The sequence below is a fragment of the Canis lupus genome, chromosome 2 (assembly GCF_003254725.2).
Source record: "Canis lupus dingo isolate Sandy chromosome 2, ASM325472v2, whole genome shotgun sequence".
Lineage (NCBI taxonomy): Eukaryota > Metazoa > Chordata > Mammalia > Carnivora > Canidae > Canis > Canis lupus.
Genome location: NC_064244.1, coordinates 61219632 through 61242744, shown reverse-complemented (window position 1 = coordinate 61242744; position 23113 = coordinate 61219632). Strand labels below are relative to the sequence as shown.

Here is a 23113-nt window from a genome sequence, read left to right as displayed (position 1 = left end):
CAAGGTTCTACACTGACCCCCAGAGTTCTCCAAGGGGACTTGCCACGCTGGTAACTTGCTTGATCATGTGTCCCCGATTGGCTGCCTTCTTCTCCTACCTCACTTCTCCTCCTCTTGCACTAGTGTTTCCTGGGATCACCTCCAGGATAATCCAATGGTGCCCCAATCCTTAGCTCAGAGCTGCTTCTGGGGAAACTCAAACTAGTATCACATCTCTACACATTTATATATGCAACTCTCCCAGTGTAACTCCTCTCTCCACATTTTGCTCATCTCAGAAAACGTCACCACCATTTACCCTGTTTCTCAAACAAAAAATCAGGCACTATCCTTGCTCCTCCCCTTTCTATTCCACTTTCACCTCCAGCCCTATCTTTCCATCTACCTCTGAAATACACTCCCTGTTCTTTCTGTTTCCTTCTCTAGTCTTACCACCCATCACCTATGGTAATACCTATGGTAACAGCCTTCTCTCTGGCCTCCCCGCTTCTACTCCTCACCCGTGTTCTATCCTCCACAAAGCATCCACAGTGGTCTTATAAAACCTTAGGTCAGATCCAGCCACTCCCTTGCTTAAGATGTTATGATGGTGTCTGATCTCAAGATGGTTTGAATAGTAAGATGGTTTTCCCATCATCCAGACCCTTCACATCCAGACCCTGCCATAATTCACTGCTTTCCACTCCCTTGCTCAGTACACACCCGGGCTCCTTGCCCTCTTCCAGAGATGCCAAGCTCATGTGTAACTGAGGATCTTGGGTCAGCATTCCTTCTGCCCACAGATATTTCCAGGACAGACCCTTTGTCATTCAGACCTCCATGCCAATGTCCTCTTTTCAGAGAGACATTCCTGGAGCATCAGTTTCAGAAGTCATACCCAGTAGTCTCCACTGCCTGAAATCCTTCTTTCTTTACTTGCTTTTGTCTGCCTTCCAACATTCAGAACATAAGCTTTGTCTGCCAGGGCACCAGTGACCTTGACCTCTGGAACAGTGCCAGGCACAAAGCAGATGCTCAAAAATACTTCCTGATTGAGCGCACACTACATGCAAAGCACCATGCTAGGTGCTTTGCAGCATTGCTTTCGACTTTTTCCACTCTGACCTTCAATTTTCCATCTATAAAGTAGTTTGCTGAAGATCACTCAGCTAATTAGTGGGGATAGCAGCTACTCAGGGATGCCGAAGAGCAAGGAATGAGGACTTGTGGCTAATTGTTTCAGTTGAAACTGCTAAAGTCATGAACAGCTGCCACATCCAGAAACTCAAATAATTAGGTCACACGTTTGGCCTAAATTTCCTATCTTCCTCTATTCACCTTCAAAGCTACAAAATTCGTGGATAGCAGGACCTTGGTTTATAAAAAGGTGTCTCACACAGAACTGTGAATGGAAGCATTCTCATTTAAATCCTGAAAATGCAAACATATTGTCCTTATGCTACAGAGACAGACTTAATCAGAGATTTTGAAAAATGAGATTTCATTGATATGGAAGATACCAAATTACAGTGGGGTGTTATAACAGTGGTTTTATCAGAAGTCACACTTCAGAACCTCTTTGTGGATGAGATTATTTTTAGCATCCTTTTGATAGGTTAGGCTTGCTGGATGTTCAAGGCCCAGTAGGAGGTATATATATATATATATATATATATATTTATAAAATTCTATATTACTTTTAGCATGTTTTACTATGAAAAAGTGCACATTTATCAAACCCTCAAAGGACTTTCAGAATTGAGAATTCCAGGTACAGTCCACCTAAAGCCATCATATTGTTTCCTCTTTAATAAGGGAATTACTTGAACTCAAAAAATTGTTTGGATATCTAATCATAGTTTGGTTACAGAAGATTCAATTTTGATTATGGATGTACTTCTTGGCCAGATCAACGCTCTGTGGGAATGTTCGGGGATGAGAAAGATTATCTCAAAAGAAGCAACATCAAAACTCGGAGGGGGGGAAGAAGCCTTTTAACAAATTCGTAGCACTTTTAACAAATTTGTAGCACTAATTTGTGTGGATCTTACCCAGCACGTATTCTATTAATAAGAGTTAGAGGAGGAAAAAAATGAGAAAGGAGACTATGTCCCTATAACTATCAGGCATATTAGAGCTAAAAACTGGGACCAGAACCAGATATCTGAACACTGTGGGCATTCCCTAGGTAACTGTGTCTTTTGACCATTGTAATCCAACCCTTCAGTAGAATGATAGGAATCCATGGAAAAACACCACTCACCTCTCATCCTTTGTCTATTCTGGAAGATCCTGGTGGAAGCCAACCTCCGTTGGCCAAGCAGCAACCTCAATGACACATATGTTGACTTCCTTCCTTCTTTGTTGCCCTACCCCAACCTTCCTTGGAGAACATGTTCCCAGAGCTTTATCTCAGTCTTCCACACTAACCTAATTTAGGCATCATACACTGCGGTTTACCTACAAGACTTAAAATGATCACCTCTCCTATTTTATATAATACTTAGCTCCTTCCAATTTCCAAAGGAATACTACAAACTCATCTCATTTGGATCTCTCCAAAATTTTCAGGGTTGTTAATGAGAAGTTATTTTTCTCAGTTAGGAATTTGAGGAAGTTGAAATTCGGAGGCAGAAAGATTACAGGGGTTATAAAATGGTATGTTTGGACAGCATCACCAACTGGGGCTAACAGCAAGTTCTCAGCCCCACCCAGTGCACTTGGATTTTCCTCAGATTGACTGCAACACCATTCCCCTTCTTGTTCGCCCAGCACCCTCCTCCTATTTGTCCTGCAAGACAGCCTCATCAACTCCAGCCTCATCAGCTCCAGGAAGCCTGCCCTGGAGTTGCTTTTTTAGGGAAGATACCAAGTCTTACCACTTTTAGTATCCTGGTACTACCACAACCTCAGTGCCTTGTTCCTAATCACTATTATACATCTATTCCTTATTGAACATTCAATGAATCAAGGAATTAACGACTCACTCTGTCAGGGCATTTTCATCCTGCTCTGAGGAACTGCTTACCTGCCAGCCACCTGCCCCCCAAGGGTCTGTGAGCCCCTTGAGAAACCATGTTAGTCATTTCAAAGCTCCGTGCCTGGAACAGTGTCACTTACAAGTTGGTACTTGATAGCATTTTCTAAACGAATGAGTGAATGAATGAATGGATGGATGAATGGGCAGACTTCATTTTCCTTGGAATAATATGGCACTAGGCAGCGGATAACCTGGTTAGAGTCATCTCAAAGAAAATTCTAGAATGAGGTTACAGGTGAATCAAATCCACAGAAAAACAAAAATCCAGCCCAAGTTTTTACTGGGCAATTAGTGGTTATCTTACTCCAATAATTGGAATCTAACAAGTACACCAGAATTGCTGATAACAATGGTTGCCTACTAGTTGTTGCCACATGATGATGGGTTTTTCGCAGAAAGTATATAATCATAGACAGGCTTCATAGCATTTGTGTGCCTTGGGTCTCCCATCAATAATAAAAATAATATAACAATAGCTTCATCTATCACTCACTGACTTTGTGCCAGAGCTGCCACATTGCATTATAGTCTATGTGACCGGCACCCCCACCCCTGCCCAGAGAGTTGTAGGGTTCACAATCTGCATGGCTGTACTTGGCAGCCTGCGACACTGTGCTAAGCACTCCATGTGTATTATCTCATTTAACCCCCCACAAAGACTCAGAAAAATATAGAATTACTGATTCCATCTCTCAAAGAAACAGGTCTACAAGAGTTAAGTTATTTGCCCAATATCACACAGCCATGAGTTATGAAACCAGGATTTGCGCCTATGGAGTCTGGCTCTGAGACTCCCAGTATTAACTTCATGCAATACTTTGCACTATTATTGCAAAGTTATTTTTTTAAAACACTCATAGATAGGAAGAAATGCTTTTGCAAAGGGTAAAGCCAGGATATTTTCAAAATCATTTTTTATCCTTACTATTCCTTGATGGTCAACCCCTAATGGTCAAAACCTGAGAGGGTTTATAAATAACCTGGGAAATTTTCAAAGCTGTCTGTATAAATTCATATTTTATGATGTGAACACAAACTATATCTGAGGGAAAAATAGAATAAATCCCAGTCATTATTGATGTTCCTTATCAATAATGATAAATATAGAATGATTCAGAGCAAAGGGGAGAAAGAGCTAGAATCTGTTGAATGGTGAGTCATAGAATTTCCTTCCTTTAAAAAGGTCCCAGAGAATGTATTGGAAAAAATCCTTCAAAAACATCAACTCAGCAGCAGCAGCCTGACTGCTGAGAGTGATGTAGTCTCAGGGTCCCAAGCTGGAAACAACCAATTTCCCCCTAAGTTTAGCAATAGTGGTCCAAGATATTCTTTTTTTTCCTAGGAGAACACTGTTTTCAGCCATCAGCATGAATTGTGAGTACATAAAGTACATCTTATCATTCCACATAGATTGCTTTAAAAAGGACGGTTATGTAGATTTTAAATGTTCTCATAAGCCCCACAGAGACTCTGTTCAAAGATCCATGTAGAAAGTTGGTTTTGTTAGCTAGTCTCAAGTTTAAAGAGCAAAATATAAAAAAAATATAGCCGCATTATTTTAAAATTTTTGAAGATCCTTCATACATCTTCCATAGTGGCTGGACCAATTTATAATCCCAGCAACTGTGCAGAAGAGTTGCCTTTTCTCCACATCCCCACAAGTATTTGTCATCTCTTAGCTTTCTGATGACAACCATTCTAATGGGCATGTGGCTTTCATTTGCATTTCCCTAATGACTAGTGGTGTTGAGCATCTTTTCCTATACCCGGTGGCCTTTGGTGTATCTTCTTTGGAGAAATGTCTATTCGGTTCCTTTGACCATTTTTTAAAATTGGGTTATTTGTTTTACTGCTATTGAGTTGTAGGAGTTATTTGTAGATTTTGGATATTAGCCCACTATCAGGTTTGGAACTACCATATGATCCAGCAATTCTACCTTTGGGACTGTATCCAAGGAAAATGAAAACAATAACTCAAAAAGATATCTGCACTTCCATCCATGTTCATAGCAGAGCCAAGACATGGAAATAACCTAAGAGCCCATCGATGAATGAATTAATAAAAAGTTGTGATATATATAATATATGTATATATTATATATATATGTATCTTCCATATATATGATGGAATATTATTCAGCCATGATGAATGAAGATATCCTACCAATTGTGACCACATGAATGAAACTTACAGGCATTATGCTAAGTGAAATAAGTCAGAGAAGATAAATACTGTATGATCTCACTTCTATGTGAAATCTAAAATAAAACAAGCAAATAAAAAACTCAGGAAAAGAGGTCAGACTCATAGTAACCAGAGGCAGAAGGTGGGAAGAAGAGAGAGTGGAGGAAGGTGGTCACAAGTACAAATTTCCAGATATACAATAAATAAGTACTAATGATATAAGGTACAGCATGATGACCGTAGCTAACACCGATGTATGATACACAGGAAAGTTGTTAAGGGCGCTGATCCTAAGAGATCTCATTACAAAGAAAAAATCATTTTCCTTTTTTTTTTCCTTTTCTTTCCATTGTATCTATGTGAGAAGATGGATGTGAGCTGAACCTACTGTGTTCATCATTGCCCAGTGTGTGTACATCAAGCTATCATGCTGCATGCCTTCAGCCTATACAATGCTGTATGTCAATGATTTCTCAATAAAACTGGAGGTGGAGGGGGGAACTATGGTAGCACCTCAAGAGCCACAGATTTCGGAAAATGGAGAATAATATAAGAGTTTTTCAGATCACTGATACTTGCCACTTCAAGTACCAAAATTCCTTTTTTATTTTCATCTATTTGAGGTAGCTCTCTCAAATATGTTCTCTAATTCTCTGTCTTTGTAATCAAAATATACAGAACATGGTGTAATCATTCCTGGAGGATGTTGGGTCTTCACTGTGAACCTTGGTTATCACATCTGAAATCACATCATCAATCATGTTATTATGCTCACAGACTCCTTTCACCCACATGGAAGGGCCCTGGATGGATGTACTTTCTATAAGGTTCTGTCTGCCTTGAAGATATCGTTTTATCCTTGTTTCTGTTCAAAAGCTATTTCTTCCTGCTATCCTCCTTCTGTCCTGCTACTTGTAATCTGCTGCTATATTTTAGACTGGAGGGTGTGTGGGGCCAGGGGCGACTACAGCCCATGGGCCAAATCCTAAGCACTTGTTTTGTAAATAAAGTTTTGCTGGAAGACAGCCATGCTCATTCCTTTCTGCATGGTCTATGGCTGCTTTCAGTCTACAACAGGCCAAATTAAGTAGTTGTGATTTGAGACCACATAGCCTGTAAAGCCTAAAATATTTATGATCTGCTCTTTGGAAAAAAAGAAGAAAAAAAAAAAAAAGCTTGCCAGTCCTTGTTTTAGATTCATGGATAAATCAGTGTGTTCGGAAAAATCTCACCCTCTCCTTCTCGATAAAATGCCGTGCCTGCCAACAACTGTGTTCTTAGCAGCTGAAAGATCGTTTTCACTTACAACCATGTTTCCAGATGTGCCCTGGGTAGTTGAGGAGGCGAAATACCTGATCTTCAAATACAGTAGCAGTTCCTAGACTTTTAAAAGTTATAAAACTTTTATGTTTATGTATATATGCCATTATGTAGGATGGTTGTTTACAATGTCCTAAAAACAGCATTTGTATATAGTAGAGCTCTATCTATAGGCTTCGATCTGGGTATATAAACATCACTGCCATTCAGGGTTCTGATTCCTTCAGGGAACTAGACCTTCAAAGCATATCTGGGCTCATGGACTTAAATATCAATGGAGAAATGATGTGGGAAGAAAGAATCAGGAAGTCACCCAATTAAAAACATAAAATTATAAGGAACAACAACTAAATAAAACTTCTCCCAGAGATTTAGAAGACAAATCAACCAGAGACATTGTTTAAAAACCAACATGGTATCATAACCCAGAGCAGCTTTCCAGCCAGAGGAACTCTAGCATATGGCATTTCACACACAAAAGGTAATTAAGAACTGCCTCGGAAAAGAGCATTTGTAGCCACCTCATCAGTGACCTAGCAGGCTGGTTTGTATCAGTTACTATTCATTACTGTCAGGAAGAACAAAACAGGGTATGATTAATGCAGTCCAGTGCAATGAATTGCAACAGAGGATGACACCTCAAAAAAAAAAAAAAAATGAAGTTCGGGGGAAAAAAATACCATCATTTCCTAAGGCTGGGGATTCTATTTGCATTTTGTACCAAGAGTATTATTATAATTAGTGTTATTACTAACAAAGTAATGAGCACTTAAACATTACCTAATACTAGTCTACGTGTTATGTGTGCATTAGCTTGTTGAGCCCTCGAGAAATTCAATGAAATGAACATCAACATTATCCCTAATCTACAGGTAACGAGATAGCCTTCAAGGGGTCAAGTAAATTGCTCAGTTAGAAGGTACTAGAGCCAGAATACACAGCCAAACCGAGCAACTCCTGAGGCCATACTCTGAATTCTGTCTGGTTCTATGCTTTCCCATCATCCATTTTGCTTAGGTTTCAAATTTTGCAGCTAGACATTCAGTCCACACCAACACAGTCTATATCAGTGCTCTCCAATAGAAATATAGTGCAAACCATATATTGTGACTTTGGTGGGGTTTTTTTTTAAGATTTATTTATTTATTTGAGAGAGGGGGAAAGGTGAGGGGCAGAGGGAGAAGAAGAGAGAGAACGTCAAGCAGACTCCCTGCTGAAGCGTGGAGCCCAACTCCGGGCTCCATCCCATGACCCATAAGATCATGACTTGAGCCAAAATCAAGAGCCAGATGCTTAACTGACTGAGCCACCCAGGTGCCCTGTGATTTTGCATTTTCTATGTAGCTCCATCCAGAAAAGAGAAGATAGGTGAAATTAATTTTAATAATATAGTTTTACTTAAGCCGCTATATCCATATTATGGGTTCGGCACATACCTAATATGAAAATATTACAGAGATACCTTATATTCTTTTGTCATGCCACATCTTCTAAATCAGATGAGTATTTTACTCTTAGAGCTCATCTCAATTCAGACAGTAAGATTTCATCAAAACATACATGATCTATATTTAGTATCATAAATTTTAAAGTTGGAAAAAGCAGTTTCATATACCCATGTTATTTCAAACATGCTTAAGAGTTCCAATACTTAAAATGAGTATTAAAATTTTTCTTAAATTAATTAAAATTAAATAAATTGTGATTTCAGTTCCTTAGCTGCTGTAATCACATTTCGGTGTTGAATAGCCATGTGTGGCTAGTGACTACTGTGGATTGACAACACAAGTCTCTAGCCTACCTTTCACATCCTAGGTATTGGAGTAATTTGAGCAAGTGATAAATAGCACTGGCTATTTAGGCAAAAGGAAAAAAAGGAGACCATGCCCCAAGTCTGATTTTGAATGTTCAAAATTGTATAGTCTTGGGCAGGACATTTAACTTCTCTAGACCCCTGGTACTCCCTGGGTAAAAATCGCTCTTCTATTTCTCTCCTACAGTTTTTGCTAGAGTTAAGTAAGATGGTATCTTTGAAAGGAGTCAAGCCTTCAAATGCTGTGTCAGTGTAAGATCCTATGATCATGCTATCTACCTTTCATGATTAGCTCTGAGGGTGCATGAATGTCAGCCCAAGCCAGATCAGCATAAATGGTCGGTAGGGTTAGGAAAAAGCCAGAAGAGCAATCATCACAGTATTGCAAGTTGGATTCACATATGATGATCTCTGTATTTTTATCTCCATAAGGTTAGGAGTTAATCACAAAGTAGCGACTCAATAAACATTTGTTGAGCTCATGAATAAATAATGGAATGCATGAATAGATAGTTAAACCAATCTGCCTGGTTTAAATATCAGGTTTATCTTAATTTGGTTGCCTAGCAATCTAAATGTGTGTCTAAAATACTTACATTTTTCCTGCCAGATACATAATGTCTATTTCACAGATGGCTCCCCATGGATGGTCCTTTACAATATGGTAGTTCATAAACATCTCCAGAGGTACCATGATTGGAGGTGGCCCCAGTCTGATCACCTGAAACATGAGAGCGTTGCTTCCTTCCTAGAGCAGAAGCTGGCAAAGTATGTTCCTACTAGACTAACAGGTGTTAACCAAAAAACCATGGACAAGTAAGTGTTAGAAAAGCAAAGCTAGTCAAATTGCTTAACTTCAGAAATCGTGAGAGATTTTAATGTGCTAAAATGCATTGAGAATCACCAAGTGGAAGAAGATAGTCCACAGAATTTAGCAAATTCATTTGACCACAGAAACACTTTTTTCTTCAAAGCAATCTTATGGGACTATGAACCTGAGAAATGCACACTGGAAAATATTGTTATAGAGAAAGATGAATGCATCAAAATGGGAGGGAATGCTGTAATCTTATCAACACAAACCGGTTGTGCCAAAAAAGAGAAACTCAGGAGGTCTACTCTTGTCGGGAGTGGATCTCTGGTTTCAAGCACAGCTGAGTTCTGGAGCAGAAACACAGTGATTAAGATTCAGTTCCTTTCATGTCTGCACATCTCCAACCACCATGTGGGCACTCCCAAGCTTCACAGGGTGGCACTAGCTGCTCTAGAGCCACATCCTTCTTCCAGGTTCAAGACCAGGGAAATGAGTGCCTCCTCTCACTTCCATAAGCAAAAACCCCAAGATGTCTCTGGTTGAGCCCAATTAGCTTGGTTTATGTGTGCCCACTTCCCCACCCCCAACCCAATCATTGTGGCCGGAGGACCAAAATTCTCTGAGTGGCAAGGCCGAGTCAAGCATCCTACCATTGAGATTCAGCATAGAATGAATATTTCCCAAAGCACAGGGGGAATTTGGGAGTACTTTTACTAGAAGGGAAAAATGAATGTTGGGAGGCTGAACTGACAAGTCCCCAGTACAAGGATTAATTCTCTTAGATTTCTAAGATGTAAGTATCTTTCTGACTGGTTGGGGTAATGTCCCCTCACATTAACAGTTTGATTAAAAAATCCTCATGTAACACAGAATCTGAGGAAGAGGCAAAGTCTTCAGAACTTGATACTTGCAATTTGTTGCTCTTTGTCATTTCTGTGACTAGAGTCTTATCAAAAAGGATAGCAGCGGGATCCCTGGGTGGCACAGCGGTTTGGCGCCTGCCTTTGGCCCAGGGCGTGATCCTGGAGACCCGGGATCGAATCCCACATCAGGCTCCCAGTGCATGGAGCCTGCTTCTCCCTCTGCCTGTGTCTCTGCCTCTCTCTCTCTCTCTGTGACTATCATAAATAAATAAAAAAAATTTTTTAAAAAAAATTTAAAAAAAGGATAGCAGCATGCCATCGACCTCATATTTTTCTTCTAAATGTTAGGCCTTATTTCCCAAAACAAAAGAATAATCAGTCTCAGAAAGCCAAATATATACCCATTTCCTTCTTGACAAATCCCAAGCCTAAGGGTCCCAGTCCTGTAATCTACCATGAAGAGTGTCTGATTTCACCACAGTGATTTCCCTGTCATTTACTATTATACATTTTAGCACTGCGTTGTGAAAACTATTCAGAATAACAGGTAATCGTATTCTCTCTCTCTTTTTTTTTTAAAGATTTATTTATTTAAGAGAGAGAGATAACAGGGGGAAGGGCAGAGGTAGAGGGAGAGAGAGAATCTCCATCAAAGTCCCCGACACAGGGCTCAATCTTACAAGTCTAAGACCATGATCTGAGCCAAAATAAAGAGCTGACTGCTCAACCAACTGAGCCACCAGGTGCCCCAGGTTATCCTGTTCTTAACCTGCATAAAAGATAAACCTCCATCCGCCATAATAGGAAGCCTCTGAATCAGTGCTTTCAGAGTGGCCACCAGCCACATGCAGCTGTGAAGTACTTGAAATGTGGCCAGGAGGATTGAGAAATGCTCTAGGTGTAAGACACACAAGAGATTTCAAAGACTGAGTACAGAGAACGTAAAAATGTCTCATTAATAATTTGGAAATTGATTACATGTTGAAATGATATTATTTGGGATACATTGGGTTAAACAAAAGATACTATTAAAATATGTCAAATATATCAATTTCACCTGTTTCTTTTTACTTTTTAAAAATATGGCTACTAGAAAAGTTAAATTACATACATAGGCTTCATTTTATTTCTATTGGCTAGCACTGATCTAGGTCACCTCTATGCATGGCAAATAAATAATAGTATGAGTACTTTACAGATATGGTGGCAAATACCAGAAGAAATGGTTGAAACAGTCACATATGAGTGCCTCTAGAAGCAAGGATGACAATTTTTTTGTTAAGCCTTTTCGGTACAATCTATATTATCTTTAACTATGTTCATTCATCACTAATTTTTTAAAATTTAGGAGACAGCAAAGTAATAATTAATCATTCGAGGGAGACTTCATTGAGATGTTTTAGAGATGGAGTTATTTCCAATTGCTGCGGCGGCTGCTGCTGCTGCTGCTGCTTCTTTTTTTTTTTTCAATTTAGTGTCTGTGCTTCTTATCCAGGAGGATGCTTCAGAACTACCTGTGGAGTTTAGTAAAAATGTTTAAGCCCCAGAACCAGCCTAGATGTGTTAAGCATGTTATTTTTTCCCCAAAGACTCATAGAGATTCTGTCTCTCACATCTAGCTAAGAATTTCAGGTCATAGGATTTCTGGTGTAGAACTCTGGGACCTCATGGCAAGTGTTATAAGAACCAAACGATTTATTGAGAAAAATCTTGGACCAACTATAGATATCCTATAGGTATCCAATAGGTAAGACATTCACTTTCCCTTGGAACAGGTGCCATCTTTTTTTTTTAAGATTTTATTTATTTATTCGTGAGAGACACAGAGAGAGAAGCAGAGACATAGGCACATAGGCAGAGGGAGAAGCAGGCTCCATGTAGGGAGCCCAATTCAGGACTCGATCCTGGGACGCCAGGGTCACAACCTGAGCCAAAGGCAGATGCTCAAGCACTGAGCCACCCAGGTGTCCCCAGGCACCATCTTAATATCAGGCATATCCATATTAACTACTGAGCTCTGCCCATGAGAACATGTGACTATCATACATTTTATGGCATAGTACTTGCTGTTTCCACAGAACAACTACAAAGCAAGTCTTTGTCAGGTTGTTACCTCAAATGTACCATCACTCAGCATGTATCTAAGTCCCAGTTCAGGGAAATATTTATGGAAGATTGCCTGAGGGATACAGAATCTGGCCCTTTCTCTAAACCAGTGCTTCTCAGAATATAGTCCAGAGGCCATCTGCATTGGAAGTAGCTGGGGTTCCCATACAAAATACAGATTCTCTCCTTCCAGGCCACAGGCAGGGATGCATTTTCCTGTCACCTTTAGAAATTTAACATGACCAGGTGACTTGCTTTGACAATGAAATGGGCTCTGGAAGTAACATGCCTGTCTCCATTTGCTTTAGAAGCAAATATGCAGTTTGTCCCAATATATTATCTGCCTTGGCAATCATGGAAGCACAAAGATGGAGTCTCCCTTAGCCTGGATCCCTGGTGCACAAGCCATAGAGCAGAGACACCCCTATCCCGAGGCCCCCACTAGCTGGCCCACAACAGTTATGCAGGATGAGCAAGAAATACATCCTTGTTGTTTTAAGCCCCCAAGATATTGGAGCTGTTTGTTTCTGCAACATAACCTGGCTTATCCTCATATATAATGGAAGCAGGAAGGCCTGACAACTTTGACTTTCAACAAACTGTTGGGTGAATCTTATGCATGGTGAAATTTAAGAACTACGGCATGGGTGTGCATGGGTGTGCTCGGCTTAGACGAGGGCAAGAGAGAACTGCCTATCTAGGATACATGTTTGGCTTCCTTAGAAATGCTTTTGCTGCTTGATGCTGTGCCATTGGCCTTCAGAAGGGTACAAGTATAAGGAAAACCCCAACTAATTGATTGCATTTCTTAAGGAAGTTATCAAAGACCTTTGTCCCTCAGTGATTGGATCCTCTTGCTGAGGATCCAGAGGAGAAATTCTCTCTGGTGTCATTACCAAGTACAGTTTGGCTTCTCCTGAGTCATTAATGTGTCGCTAATCTAATGGCTACTGGGAAGTATGGCATTAATCCTACAAGGAACCTCCAAGCCAAATGCGTGGCCCTTGCCAGCCCTCATAGCATTCACTTGTGGGTCAATCTCATGCCCTTGTTTATTCTTTGGAACTGATCTCCCCCTTCCCCTACCCCCTTCCCACCAATTTTTCTGACTCACTTTTATTTTATTTTGAATTATGTATTTTTGCAAGCTGCCTTAATTCTTTTCAGGAGAAAGGTAGCACGTGAATAGAAATATATGACATGCAAGTGTGTATGCATAAATAACAGGCCCTTGTTTCCAGAGCTACAATAATGAACCTCAACTTGCTTTTTAATGATGCAAGGAAAAGAGGAAAGGAAAAATAAGGAAGAGAATGAGAGGGGGTTGGGAGGGATATAATGCCATGAATACTCCACAGTATTCGAATTCTGGCTCCTAGTTAATAGGCAGCAGAGTAAGGCAACTTTATCTTCAAGATAAATGTTATAAATTGCGTGTAATGAAATAAGATCTTATTTTCCCACCTTTTGGTTTCTTATTTTTAAGATATACAGTCCTGTGTCAACCAAAATATCTAGACTTATAGCACACAATTCTATTCAGCTTGTAGAACAAATTCACTGGCACAGTCGATTTTTATTTTAATTATTTGTATAGAGTGGGAAAGAATGGCCTGATTTATTACTGAGTTGGACTCCAATGGCAATATTATTATAGTTGCAACAGATGAATAAACCAATATATTTCTTAAAGCCATAAAACAACCAGCTACATGTCAGAGAAAATTGTTCTCCAAAACAACTGCAAAAAAATAAAATAAAATAAAAAAATCAAGGGGAAAGTGGCCTTCTTAGCCTCCCAAAGCCATTCCAAAGAAAACAGGACTCCCACAGACCAAGGAAAACTCATTTCAACAAACTTACTTTCCATCTACCCACTGAAATTAAAAGTTCACTGATATAATTTATAATATTGTCTCTGGCACTGATGTGTTTATTCCATTCGAATGTGCTTTAAAAAAAAAAATCAGTAGCCACAGAAGATCATTGTTCTCCCATAACCCAAAGTTTGACATGCTGATACAGCCTTCGGCAGCAAGCTGCAGGATTAAGTTGATCAAAACTCTGTGCTATGATGGCATTTTAATGCCTGATCAGAACAGAACTGTTCTTTGCAATTTGCTTTGAAGGGGGAATGAGGAGGGAGGGGGCAGAAATGGGAAGAGGGTTTTTACATCCCATCTTCACTTATCTACAGCAAGCATGCCATCCTTGCATGGGCTGAGGACAATGAGAAGCAACTGCAGAGGGTGAGTTGAAGTCAAGTCCGGCTCCGGAATGCATCCCCTGCAAGCCTCTGCTGGATTAGGTGAACTCAGCCTGTGCTTATTGTCAGGCCATGGGGTAACCAGGATTCCTCGATTTTTTGTTGTCCACTGAGATGCTGATGTTAATTCTCTGGTGTGTTTTTCCACTTGTATCTATTTCAAGGAATGCCACACAACTCAAAAACATGTAGAACCATCCTGCATGTGTTTCCAGAAATGTGTAGTGGTTAAGATCTTAGATTCTAGAATCAGAAAAATTTGAATGGACAACTGGTTCCACTTGTATCTTGCAGTGTGTCCCTACACAGGTACCCTGAGTTCTTTGAGCCATGGCTTTCCTCATGTGCTAAGTAGGGACATTCAAACCTACCTCATACCATCACCATCGTTGAGGGGATCAAATACAATGTACTTTGCACAGTGCCTGGTTCACGCTGACACAGCAGAAGCTCCTGGGGGTTATTTCCTATAAATACAAAAGTTTTTAACTGTCACCTGCCATTGCTAATCCAATGGCCAGTTCCAAATGGTCTCATCAGGTCTGGATCTTGGTTATAAGAGAATTCTCTGCAGATACCCATAGTTTCTTAGAATCCTATTTGGAAGTATGTCTTTAAAAGTGAGCACAACCATGTATCTTAATTCAGAGACAATAGAACACTCTGAAAAGAAACATGGAATGTAAATGCTCTAGGCCTAGAAATACAAGTGTGCCCCAAGGACTCCCAGAGCTAGCAAAACATCAAGGCTTTTTCTCTTCTGGGCAGCCAATCTTAACATTTACTTTTTAAAACAACTACCACCATTAGTAACATTTATAAGGCACTTACTGTGTGCCAGGCACCGTACTAAAGCTTTTCTGTGAGGCAGCTCACCTAACCATCAGAACAATCCCATTCAGCCGTTACTAGGTGCGTCCCCTTTCTACAGATGAAGAAACTGGCTCAGAGAAGTCACACAACCTGCCTGAACTAGGAGGTGACAGCAAGAATTGAAAGCTAAGTCAGCCTAATTCCATGGCCCAAAGTTTTAAGCAGTCGTTAGGGAAAACCTAAGATGGGGGTCCCCACATTCTGTTCCTTGCCGCTCGTAACACTGGTGGGGAGTTAATGCAGCACCTCTCACTACTCAGGGTGGCATAATTCCACTTTTAAGGAGCCCATTCCAAAAGCACTATCATTATGAGAAGGAATGACTCCAAGGGTGGGGACTTCTGGCTTTGGAGAAACACATGGTCTTCTCTATCACCAAGAATTCAACACACATGGTTCAGGCACTGCAGTGACAGACCGTTATTAAAAAGCTGGTCTCTGCTCTCCAGGAGTTCCCATTTCAAAACAAACACACAAATGAAAAAGTCCCCCATTTACAAATGCCCCCTGACGTCGAGGGAAACGTAGCACCAGGATCCAAGTGAAGAAGACCCTTTTTTTTCCTGAATGCTAATCCTCCCTTGGCATGAGTAATTAATTTTCTACCTAGAAAACCTCTATTCTATCCAGATTGAAGACCCCATCTCTAGCTCAAACTAGACAAGAGCGAAAGGATAAACAAAAGATCAAAAAATATATGATTTAAACCTCTCTCCACTGTGAAAGAACATTCATGTTTATTTATTCCTTATTCAAAAAAAAAAACAGGATTTCATTTCTAACTCTAAAAGAATTCATAGTTTCTGTAGGCCATTGTTCTGATTTGGAGCAATTCATCACAGAGCGATAACATGCTGATGATGTGTTACACTAATACATCCTTACATTGGTAATGCTCTAATAATCTGGCAGGCTCCTAAATCACCAGAGAGCTGTCACTCCCGTGATGTGTTACTCAGAGATACGGCTCTGATCGGAGAAAGGCATCCAGGAACTCAACAATGGAAGAGTTATATTTTTTGACTTCAGAATTTCTTGACTATAAATAATAACCTCTTTCATAAAGAATAGAAAACTCAGCCTGAAATCAAGAGAAGCAACAAAATTTCTTATATTTTTTAAATAAGCCAGAGATACAAAGATAAGCATACCTATTAGTGGCAGCCTTGGCTGTGTGGCAGAGGAGGTCACTGATAAGAAAATGATTCCTGAAGTATCAATGGGGTTGCTCAATTCGTTTCTGAAAGGTAATAAGTTAGGTGCTTACGGACCCATCTATCACGGAGGTGGATTTCATCAATGCCCTAAAATAAACAGCGTTAAAACCTGAGTCGAGAGAAAAATGACAGAGTGGGGAGAGAGGTACCCTTCTTCAACACCGTTGGTTGGAGAGTAAATTGATATAACCTTTCAGAGGGCAATTTGGCGATATTTATCAGAATTTAAAGCATGCATACTTTGGCCCCAGCAATTTCATTTCTAAAAAGTCTATCCTGCAGACATTCACACACCCACAGAAGAATATTTATGCATAAGAACATGTCCTGCAGCAACTGTTGAAATTGGGGGAAAAGAAAAAAACAAACAACCTAAATATGCATCAATAGCAGAGTGCTTACATGCATCAGTGTGTATTCGCTCTATGAAGTTTATGTGCCCATTAAAAAGTATGATGTGGATCAATGGCTTTGGAAGTGCTGCAAGGAACTGCAGAGCTGTGCTTGTCAATTTTCTGTGTGCTCCAGAATCGCTTGGGGAGCTAAGGAAATACACGGAGGCTCCAGGCTTACTAAGCTAGAATAGGGCCTGGACCTCTGTATTTTCATCAAGTCTTCTAGGTAAGACATCAAAGAATCAGGATCCCCACCCTAGCCTCATCTAGAGAAGCTTCACTCTGTGCCTGCATGTGTGCACACGTGTGTGTGTGTGTGTGTGTGTGTTTGTGTTTCTTTACTTAGGACTTTACAAAATACTTTTTTAATGGGGTTGCACTGCCTTAAACTACTTTGAGAACAATTGGCACTGAAAGGTAGCTAACATGATTGAGTTCTTATACTGTGCTTTATGGTCATTCTCATTTAGTTCTTGTAGCAATGCAATGAAGGGGGTCATTATTATTCTTAACTTGGAAAATTAATAAATAGCGCAAAGAAGGTAAGCAAATTCCTCAAGATCAACAGAATCTAGTGATTCTGGAGTTGTGATGTGAACCTAGGCAGCATGAATTTTGGGCCTGAACACTGCTTTCTGACTCCAATGTGTGTGTAAACCCATGTATCTGTTGACTTGGAAACAGGTCCACAATACATCAGGCTTTCAAAAGCAGGTTAATAAACAGCATGTGCAACTAAATACTATTTTATTATATATTCATAGAAAGGAACGGATGTCTTATACTCATGTATTAGGGGGAAAAACCGAAGCTATATCCAAAATGAGGAAAATGAGAAGGATGGATAAGCCGGCGAGAGAGTATGTCCTAAAGATTCTTAATTTGGTATAGTCTATTGTCCCAGGCATTATTACTCGAGGTATTACTACCTCAAGGTCTACATGGGAGGGTTGCCCTTTGGGAGCCTCTATGTGCCAAAGCCATTTGTGAATGACCAGCTTACATTTTCAAGACTGAGATGTGTTGAGTGCTAAGGTACCATTAAGGAGGGGATACCATGTAAGCTCCATGCAGTCAAGGATGCCACTGTCTGGCTTCTTCCGTGTCCTCAGAACCTACCCAATGGTGGGCACATAATACATGAACCATAGATAGCTATTGAAATGAATAAGTGAGCACTGTAAATATAGAATGGGTTTTTTGAAGAATATAGGGTGGGCTGTTTAGGTTTGGTTTGTTTTTGGTTTTTTTCATGCTAAGACTTTTTGGAGCAGTTTTAGATTCACAGCAAAATTTGGAATAAGGTACAGATACTTCCCATATGCCTTCCACCCCCACATAGGCAGAGCCTCCCCAATTCACAACATATCCACCAGGCCACTCTTCTTGTTGTGCATTCAAGGTTTGGACAAATGTATAATGACATGTAGCCACTATCATAGCATCATATAAGTAATTTCACTGCCCTAAAGAATCCTCTATATTCAGATTATTCATCCCTCCCTACTTCCTAGCCCCTGGCAACCACTGATCTTTCTCCTTTTTCCACAGTTTATACTATCTCCATATCTTTTCTAGGATGTCACATAGTTGGAATCATACAGTAGATGTCCTTTTCGGATTAGCTTCTTTCACTTAACATGCATTTAACTTTCCTCCGTATCTCTTCATGATTTGATAGCTTATTGCTTTTTAGCACTGAAAAATACTCCATTATCTGGATGTACCATACACAGTTCATCCATTCACCTACTGAAAGACATCTTGGTTGCTTCCAAGTTTTGGCAATTATGAATAATGCTGTTATAAACACCCGTGTGTAGGTTTTCATGTGAACTTAAGTTTTTAACTCCTTTGGGTACATACCAAGAAGCATCATTGCTAGACTGTATGTTAAGAGTATCTTAAATTTTGAAAAAGAACACCAAACTGTCTTCCAAAGTGACTGCACCATTTTGCATTCTCAGCAGCAATGAATGAGGGTTCCTGTTTCTCCACATGCCCAATAGCACTTGGTGTTGAGGATGTTCTGGATTTTGACCATTTTGATAGGTGCGTAGTGGTATCTCATTATTGTTTTAATTTGCATTTCCCTGATGACATACAATGTGAAGCATCTTTTCATTTACTCATTTGCCATCTGTCTATCTTCTTTGGTGAGGTGTCTTTCAGGGTCTTCTGCCCATTTTTTAGTTGAGTTCTTTGTTTTCTTCTTGTTGAGTTTTAAGAGTTCTCTGTGCATTTTGGATAACAGTCCTTTATCAGATGTGTCTTTTGCAAATATTTTTTCCCAGTCTGTGGCTTGTCTTTTTATTCATTTGACAGTATCTTTTGCACAGCAGTTGGCAAAATTTTTCAATCACAGCTTCAACATAGGCATGATTAAAGTGTCCTTGTCTTTGTTTAAATCATCTAATCTCGATAAATCAACCTAATGGTTATTTTTAGAATCTACAGGTAAAATGAAATAGAACTCACTCCAGAACCACGGGAGAGGTAACAGAAGAGGTGGCAAATGGTTCTCCTATCTTCATGGAGCTTACAGATTCTCACTGGAATGAAGAGACACACATTTAAAAAGAATCAGAAATCATACACAAGTTTGTAAATCCCATGTTAGCATACATGGTGTAGACTGAATTAAAGGAAGAGGAAAAAGTTCAGCAGAGTCTGAAGTGGCAAAACAAAACAAAACCCCAAACAAACGAACAAAAAAGCACAGGGTTTTAATTGCTCTTTAAAAATAATTTGCATTGGCTAAGAACATAAGCAGAATTTCCATCTAGAATATCTGGATCTGTGGCTCTCAACCACAGAGTTGTCACATACTATTGAACCATCAGCCTGGCACAGGGGCATGGCCAAATTTTGCTCAATGTGACATTTTCTTTGAATGGGTGCACAATTGAAAATACATCCCGTTGCAGCTGTATCTGCCTGATGGACAGTTTAGTTGAACAGACAGGAAGACATAAAACATGGTCCAACCTGCTGTGAACAGGATTAAAGTGTGAGGTCAAATGGGCAAGGGCTTTTGATTATTTAAGAGAGTGCAGTCAAGGCAGTAAACAATCTACTCTACTCAAGTAGCGGACTGGTGCGAAAGGGTGACCACTAACTGCTTTGTAAACACTGGGAGACATTGTTCCGCTGTGGTAACGATTGCATTGTAATTATTCCTAATTTGTTTAAATGTTGTTTCTAGTCTCCTAAACACTCTGAGAGGTCTGCCAAAATTCTGATATTCAAAAGTGTGCCATGAATCCACAAAGTCTGGGAACCACTGATTTCCATCCTCCCTCGCTACCATGTTTTGCCTCGTATGATAGTTTTGCCCTTAGGACACAGTATTTTAATAATACTAAGCAAAAGCACTTTGGAATTTTGTGGTTACCTGCAACTATTTAAGATGAGAAGATATTTTTTAAAAGTAACTTTTTATTTTGAAATAATTTAAAATTCCACATGAGGTCACAAAAATAGGAGAGTGTTCCCATGTACCCTTCACCCAGTTTCCCCCAATGATTATATTTTATAAATAACCATAGTATGCTGTCAGAACCAGAAAACTGGGGGCCCCTGGGTGGGTCAGTGGCTGAGTGTCTGCGTTCAGCTCAGATCATGATCCCGGGGTCCTGGGATCGAGTTCCATATCAGGCTCCCTGTTGGAGAGCCTGTGTCTCCCTCTGGCTGTGTTTCTGCCTCTCTCTGTGTGTCTCTCATGAATAAATAAATCTTTATTTTAAAAAAAAGAAGTCCCCAGGGGCATGTGGCTAGGCTTACTGACATGTGCTATAAGCACAAAATCTGCACCAAATTTCAAAGATTTATTACCAAAACATATATATATTATATATATATATAATAATCAGAAAGTATCTCAATAATTTTTATATTGTGTTCATGTTGAAATGAAAATATTTTGGACATGTTGAGTTCAATGAAACATATTTCTTTAATTAACTTAATTTCTCCTTTTCTTTTTAAATGTCTACTGGGAAATTTAAAATGATACACTGTGGCTCACATTATATTTATTGGACAGTGCTGTGCTAGGGGGTCAGGAATCACTTCCCAGGGAAAACATTCTTTAAACCAAAATGTGTGGGATAAGAATAAGTTATCGGCAAACAGAGGGAAGGACCGACATTTGGGAAGGCTCAGGGTGGAGAATGGAGAGGCAAACAAGAGCCCAAAATGCAGTGTCTTCCAGGTTAGGTTGAGAGGGTAGGTTTCAGTGAAACCTTTAATCTGAGGGCAAGATAACCATTGAAGGATTTTACCCAGGGGAGTGACATGATGGATTTTCAGCAAATAGGATCCCTTTGGTCAATCAGGAGCAAGAGTGGAGTAGGGAAGACAAGTTAGGGGTTGTTGAAGTATTTCTGGGCTGAATATTTTCCCTCCACCCTTCCTCAATTCCTCACTTCCACCCTGATGCAAACCGTTCAAGCAGGTTGGGCATCAAGGTGGGCTCAGAGCATACTTGTTAAGTTTATTTTTAAAAAAATCTTGTCTCTGTAGCTCAATTTCCAAGCTTAAGTAATTAGAGTTAAGGTCATTCCTGGATGTACTGGATGAAATTCAAAGCTAATTACAGATTCTGTTTTCCTTGGCCCTGCGTATATCAAAGTGAAGTAATCTCAGAAGGACAATTAAATCAATTTTTGTTGCAGTCCAATTTTTCAATCCTCCATTTACCTCAGAGATCAGAACAGAAGCATTGAGTGTACTTTCCAATCCTGTCCATCGGTTCCAGCCACTGGCCAGTTGAGTGATAAGTGAGGGATCTGCTGTCAGCCAATCAGATAGACCAGACGGGGACATGGAGGCGGGGAAAGAACCGGAGCAATACAACTCTGTCAATGTCCCAACATTGGCCATTGTTAGTGACATCTTTGGGGGCTGATTTTAACCACCAAGTCCTCAAGTATATTTTTCTCTAGGTTGACTTTGTTGCTGTTGTTTATTCTTATTGTTTTCTTATCCCTGTTGTTTGGACTCATGTTTTATTCCTCTCTTTTTCATTAGTTTCTGTCTTGAGATCATCTTGGGAACATTTTGTAGATGGAAACTGAGGTTTGGAATTAGGTATATTATTTGTCTACTGGGATCCTATGGAATGAAAAAGGAAAACAGCTTGTCTTTTAAAAAGTAATTAGGGCAGGCCGGGTGGCTCAGCGGTTTAGCCCCGCCTTCAGCCCAGGGCCTGATCCTGGAGACCTGGGATCGAGTCCCATGTCAGGAGCCTGCTTCTCCTTCTGCCTGTGTCTCTGCCTCTCTCTGTGTGTCTCTCATAAATAAATAAAATCTTTTTTAATAAAAAATAATAAAAAAGTAATTAGGGACGCCTGGATGGCTCAGTCCTTTAAGCAACCTACTCTTGATTTTGGCTCAGGCCATGATCTCAGGGTCGTGAAATTGAGCTGAGCTTGAGCTCCATGTTGGGGATGGAGCCTGCTTAAGATTCTCTCCCTCTGCCCCTCCCCTGGCACTCCACACACTGTGCTTACTCTTTAAAAAAAAAAAAGGCAATTCACCTAGAAAGATAATGCAAATAGTATATTCAATAGTATAGACAACACAACTAGCAAAGAAGAAGGTAAATCAAAGAGCACAAATCAGCAGTCACCCAGCCACATCAAGCTTGCAGATAGTTTGGTTTAACCCCAGTGACAACTATAAAATATTTTCATTAGCTGCCAGTATTTAAAAATTAGGAACTTGGGCACTTGGGTGGCTCAGTGGTTGAGCATCTGCCTTTGGCTCAGGTCGTGATGCAGGGGTCCTGGGATCGAGTCCCACATTGGGCTCCTCACTGCCTATGTCTCTTCCTCTCTCTCCGAGTCTCTCATGAATAAATAATTTTAAAAAAAAAATAGAATAAAAATTAGGAACTTTTACTTCAAAATCTACATTTCAAAATCTACATCTCTTGAAAATAAGAAGTGTTTGCCACACTGGACCTCATAGCAGGGGTGACTTGCTAACAGTTGTCCCTGTAGCTCCAGTTCCCCATAGTCTCCACCCTGCCCTGCTGCTTTACATCCAGCCTCCCTCACTCATTTGTGTTATCTGTAGGCTCCAGGAGATAGTTGAGTTAGCAACCTTACCATGAATGCAGAGAAAAAAGCACGAAGGATATGCCCCATACTTTAAGAGTGATTGCTCTATGAAGAGTCATAGATTTGGAAGACACTGTCTGCTTTCCCATTCACATCCATATTTTTGAGTTTTGAGGT

General features: G+C 40.0%; 1 long non-coding RNA gene across 1 annotated transcript; it reads right to left on the bottom strand.

Moving 5' to 3' along the window:
• Nucleotides 1-10778: 10778 nt before the first annotated feature.
• Nucleotides 10779-19425, bottom strand: LOC118354046 (uncharacterized). Its single transcript, XR_004813958.2, has 4 exons — nucleotides 19350-19425; nucleotides 16411-16499; nucleotides 14758-14853; nucleotides 10779-11528 (listed from the first exon to the last, which is right to left on the bottom strand). It is a non-coding gene; the product is annotated as an uncharacterized LOC118354046 (long non-coding RNA).
• Between the last annotated feature and the right edge of the window lie 3688 nt (nucleotides 19426-23113).